Here is a 6146-nt window from a genome sequence, read left to right as displayed (position 1 = left end):
GGGATTTAAGTTGAGGAGGCCCTCACTAAATTGCTGAGGCTGGCCTTGAACTTGCAATCCTTCTGTCTCAGCCACCCGAGTACTGAAATTAAAGGCTTGTTCCACCACGTCTGGCTTAACACTGCTATTTTGGGTGTTATTGGGGACTGAACCTAGGAACATTCTACCTCTGAGCTATACTTCCAGCCCTATTTTATATTTATTTCAAAACAGGTCTAAGTCGCAGAGGGCCTTGCTAAGTGGCTAAGGCTGGCCTCAAACCTGCAATTCCCCTATCTCAGCCTCCCAAGTACTGGCATTACAAACACGACGCACCCTCACACCCAGCTGAACACTGCATTTTAATTGTTGCTTTCATGGTCTCTTTTCATAGACCGGGAACCCGGCTGTGTATGGTAATCGCAGTGTTTTTTGGGGGGTTCCTTGTTATTCTCAGTCCCCAGCACAATACCTGGACACGGAAGGTTCTTAACAAACAGTAACACCACAGTCAGCAGCCATGAAATTCTTCCTCCCTGTCAGGCAGCCCCACTCTCAGCACAGTCAAGATGGTAACCACCTCCTGAGGTTGTTAGAGCTGACTTCGCTAATGAAAGCTGGAGCACTCGGAAAGTCTGCAGCAGAGCGAATGGTCAGTAGACTTCAGCTACACTGACTTCGTGCATCCAGGCATTCATTCTCAGAGCATGCTTTTCGGCAGTGCTCCCCCACTATTTTTTTTTTTTTCTCAATTACAAGATGAGGAAATGGACTATTTAGAAAGGTTACAAAATGAGTCCCTGGTCTTATACTCAGCTTTAAGTACAAGAGCAGAGTTTTCCAGTATCACTCTTCTAGTTTTTGGCATTAACTAAGTACTGCCGATAGTAATACGTCTCTGTCTTTCAAATCTGGTCCATGGAGCTACAATTTACACACTGTAAAACTCGTGCTTTTTAATTGTATGTTATCAGCTTTACAATCATGTAACCAGCACCATGGTCAAGACATAGAACCGATCCATTGCCCCACAGAACTTTCTCGTGCTATTTAGTGGTCAAACCCTTCTCATGCCCCAAGCTTGGAAAACACTTAGGACTTCTGTTTTTAGCATTCTGCCTTTTCCAAAACGTTATATGCAAAAGATAAGGAATCATATGGTAGGTAGCTTTTGGGGTTCTGGATCCTTTTATTGACACAAAGGCCCTGAGATTGCTGAGTGTACCAGTAGTATATATATATATATATATATATATATATATATATATGTATATATATATATTTTTTTTAATTGTCACATAGTATTCTACAGTAAGGATATACCACTGTTTATCCAATTCAGCAGTTGAAGCAGATTTGGGTATTTTCCACTTTTTGTCGATTTCGAACAAAGCCACTATAAACATTGATGGGCAAGTTTTGTGCAAACATAGGTTTTGTTTTTTTTTTTTTTTGCTCGGGTAAAGGAATGGGATTGAGAGGTCATAGAGTAAGTGTAAATGTCTACTTAATTTTATGAGACATTGTTCAACTGTTTTTCAGCAGTGGTTGCGCCATTTTGCATTCCAAAAAGCATTGTTCTCTTTGCGCCACATCCTTGCTAGTAACTGGTATTACCAGCCTTTTTGTTTGTTTAAGTTGGTGCTAGTCAGTTTTCCGCTGCTATAACAAAATACCTGAGATAAACAACTTTCAAGGAGGAAGGATTTGTTTCGGCTCCTGGTTTTAGAGGTTTCAGTCCATGGTCACTTGACCCACTTGGCGCTGCCACGTTGGGCCTGTGGCAGCTCATTACAGTGTGGTTAGGAGCACCAGGTAGAGCATGGCTGCTCACCTAATGGTGACCAGGAAGCGGGGAGGGCGCACCAAGGCCCCAGCGTCCCCCTCAATGACATATTCCCAATGACCTAACTTCCTTCCAGCATGTCCCACCTCTTAAAACTTCTACCACCTTCTAATAATGCTGCACTGAGTACAGGCTGGTGACTGGGCCTTTGACACATGGTACCAGGGGACATTCAGTGTCCAAACCATAAAAAGCCTTTTTTTAATACTTGTCTCATTATGCTTTTAATTTGCATTGCCTAAACACTGAAGGAAGCTGAGTATCTTTTTTTGTTTGTTTGCGGTACTGAGGATGGAACCCAGGGGCATTCTACCTCTGAGCCATTCCACCAGCCCTATTTTTTATTCTTTACTAAACCAGGGCCTTGTATGTGCTAGGCAAGCAGTCTACCACTGATCTATATTCCAGCCCCTTCACATTTTTATTTTGAGACAGGGTCTCACTAAGTTGCCCAGGTTGGCCACACAATTGGCTCTCCCTGCTCCACCCTTCTGAGTGGCTGGGATTACAGGCATAGAAAATTCTAAATTTTGAGTCCAATTTATCCATTTTTCTTTCCTGGATCATATTTATGTTTTGGTTAAAGAAAGCAAAGTCACCATGATGTTGTCTGAGAAAACGTTCTAGCTTTACATTTCACATTTTAGATCTATGATCTCTTCTGGGCGAACCCTGACATAAAGTATGATGTGTGGCCCGAGGCACATGTCTCACATATGGTTGTCTAATGGATCCAGAACCACTGATAAGAAAGAGCGGACATTTGAGCTCAGGGTTTTCTGGTTCTGGAGGTAAAGTTCTTACCACACACCCTTCCACTACTATGTTTGTATTTTTGATCCTTTACTACATTCTCTAATTTCTCTACATTTCCCATAGCACAGTACCTTGAGCACAGTAGGTCTTCACTAACCCTTTCTCCCTTGCCCAAGAAAGCACCCCCACCCATGGTGCCCACATGTGTGAAGCTCTGATGTGCTCAGCCGGCAGGTGGAAGTCATTTGTCCTGTATTTACAATCGACCTCACCTCCACTCCTTAAGCTTTTCAATACAAGGATAGAGGGCCTAGCCTTTTCCTTAAAGCAACATGACAAGGGGCAGTCTCCCAATGGCATGAAAAAAATGACAATTCTCATGACCACATTCCTGCCTGACATACGAACTCTGACTGTCCTCAGGAATGATCATTTGCCAATCGGTTCTGACCAGTGGGCAGGGGCAGCTTAGTAGAGATTTAGGGCCAGGACTAGTGGGTGGATGTGGGTGGAAGTAGGAAACATGCCACACTAGTGTAACTGGGATTAACTGAGATCTCAATTTTGATCCCAGAGTAAACAGGCTGGTGTCAACTGCCCCTGCGTGTGACCTCCAGTTCCAAGGATTTATAAGCAAAAGCCTTTCTGTAATGCACAGAGGACAAAGCCAGCAGACCACTGCTTAGCCTTCTCTAAGGCAAGGAGGCCCTGCAAATCCATTTTGAAGGATGGTGGCATTTATATCCTGCAATGGTTTGGATAAGCCTCCCACAGGTCTATCTGTTAAAAGTGTGGTCCCCACCCTAAGGGGGTGTGAGAAGTCGTGACATTTTAAGAGGTAGAGATTAGCTGGAGGACTTTAAGTCACCAAGGGGTGCCATTCAAGGGGACCGTTGGACCCCAGTCTCTTCTTCCTCTCTTTGCTATTCCTGGCCACGCAGTGAGTAGTTTTGCTCTACCGTATATTCCATGCTAGGAGATGCTCCCTCCCACAGACCAGAAGTAATGGTGTCAACCAAATCATGCATTGGGCCGGGCATGGTGGCGCACGCTTGTAATCCCAGCATTCGGGAGGCTGAGACAGGAGGATCACAGGTTCATGGACATCCTCAGCTACTTAGTGAAGCCCTTTGCCACTCAGTGAGACCCTGTTTCAAAATAAAGAATAAAAAATAGGGCTGAAGGTATAGCTTGGAGGTAAAATGCCCCTGGGTCCCATCCCCAGTACCACCTCCCCCCCAACACACACACACACACACACACACACACACACACACACACACACAAACACATACACACATACACATATATATATATATATATATATATATATATATATATATATATATATCATACATTGGCACCTCCAAAATTGTGAGTCAAACATAAGCTTTTTATCTTAGGTATCTGGTTTAGTGATGGAAAGCAAGCACATACCCCACCTCTCATTTGGGTGAAAATAACCTTTAGTTCTCATCCACCATCCACCTTTTCCCCAAGACAGCATGAATACAAGCACTAAGCCATCTCTGATGGGGCCTAAAAAAGAGAATCTTGCCGACTCCAAAAGGATAATTCCATTTCCCAGATAGGATAAACTATTGCAAGACAGAAAAGCAAAAGAGACTTCAGAAAGTTACTCGGTTCTTGATGAAAAGCTGATATAATACATGAAAGGCTTTTGCCCAGGGCCCATTACAGACCAAGTGCTTAGAAATGCCAATAGCATTATTCATCAGTACACATTTTAAAAAAATTGTGGTGAAATGTCATTGTTAAATTCCGAACAAAGCGCAATACCTCACACATGCATGGATGTGTGTGCGCGCTCGCACACACACACGTAAGACCCCAGAGAAAGAGAAAAGGAAGAGAAGGACATGGAGATTAAAAACACAGATTAAAGAATCCAGATATAGCAAAGAAAGAGATCAGCGACAGTGAGAGAATGCTATGGTAGGTTGTGCATCTTACTTATCTCCATGATACATTTTTTAGTGTCCAGGCTATTTTCTTACACATTTTCTATCGTATTGTTATAGAACACATTCGAGGACCAGGGCTTCTCTCGGTGCTCTGTACATCTGAAACATTCAGCTTCGTTACATCAATGACAAGTTAGATAAAATGTGTTTATTGTATGAGTATTAATGGGTAAGTCAGCAAGCCCCAAACCAAGTGACTAATTTAACAAAATTCAACTGACCAAGGGATTTTCTTTCCACCAAATAAAATGGAGTCAAATGCTCAGCCTTGACTAAGAGGCCGAGCAAAATATTCAATAACCTAATTCAACAAGCAGCTTCCCATTAGCAGCAGGAGGGAGGTGACAGGTCATTCTGGTAGGGCTGGATTCTCAGCCCCAGCCATGCATCAGCCTTTGAAGCCTGAGAGCAACAAAAGGTGGAAGGAACAGTAAATACAATAAGAGGCATGAAGCTTTGGGCAGCCATGCAACCGGTTCATAAATACCGACTACAGGAGAGATCATTATTTAATGGGTTTGGCAGCACATTATGTTGTAAGCTCTTCTAGGGCAGGGCTCTGACTTCCTCTCCAGTTGCCTGTGAAGGTTGTGCTGAGGATGTGGCAAGTGGCCAGTCCTCCTCTGGGGTGGTCAAGGATGACTAAGAGGGACCTGTCACCACATATGTTTAAAAATATCAAGGCCTGGTCATCTGACCCACTTCTACCTGAGCACATTGTACAAAGTGAGTCCCCAGAGGGATTGACCAAGTCCTGGGGTGGCCAGGATGGAGTTCTCCCAATCCTTGGGTTGCTGCAGGTTGCTGAGACACAGAGGGCTGACTACCGGGGACGCCATTGAGTGAGCTCAGGCCAACCTTTTATCACCTTCCTTTTGGACGGTATAACAAATGTATGAGGCAGAAGCATGGTAATAGTAATACAAAATCGACTTTTAAGAGTGCGATCCATTATTTAGACACTGTAGGGAACCCAAACTAGGACATACTCCTTGTCCTACTTTGCATTGTAGACCAGTGGGTCTCAGACTGACCTATACCACCATCTCCTGGAGGGCTCCCAGAGTGTCTGATTCAGTTCATCTGGGCCGGGCCTGAGAATTTGCTCTTGTAGCACGTTCCCAGGCAGTGCTGCTGCTGCAGGTTTAGGAACCACCCCCTTCAGAATCACCGGAGCAACCTCTGTTTGGCTAACATTTCCTACTTCCATTCCTTTAAGTCTGGCACATCATGGAACTTCAGAATTCAGCAATTACTGGACAATTCCATAGTGAAAGAGAACAGCATAAGTCAAACAAACAGTATTTCACTTTTATAGAAGTCAGATTCTTGGCAACCTCCACTATTTGGAACCTACTCAGAAGTGAGATAAACAGGTCTTTAAGTCAGAATAACTATGAACAAGTTACAGCATTCTTCAGGGGGCAAAAGTGGGGAGGTCCTTTGGGTCTGTGTGTAAGATAAGCCACACTCAGGGAACAGCTAAGATGCATCAATTGCAATATAATTACAAAATAAATTTGAAAGTGTAAGAATCAATATAAAATGTCTGAGCAAATTGTCCAGTTTGACCTGGTAGC

This window comes from Muscardinus avellanarius (assembly GCF_963383645.1).
Source record: "Muscardinus avellanarius genome assembly, chromosome: 8".
In the NCBI taxonomy this organism is placed as follows: Eukaryota; Metazoa; Chordata; class Mammalia; order Rodentia; family Gliridae; genus Muscardinus; species Muscardinus avellanarius.
The sequence above is the reverse complement of the archived record's forward strand: the minus strand, read 5'-3'. Positions refer to the sequence as shown.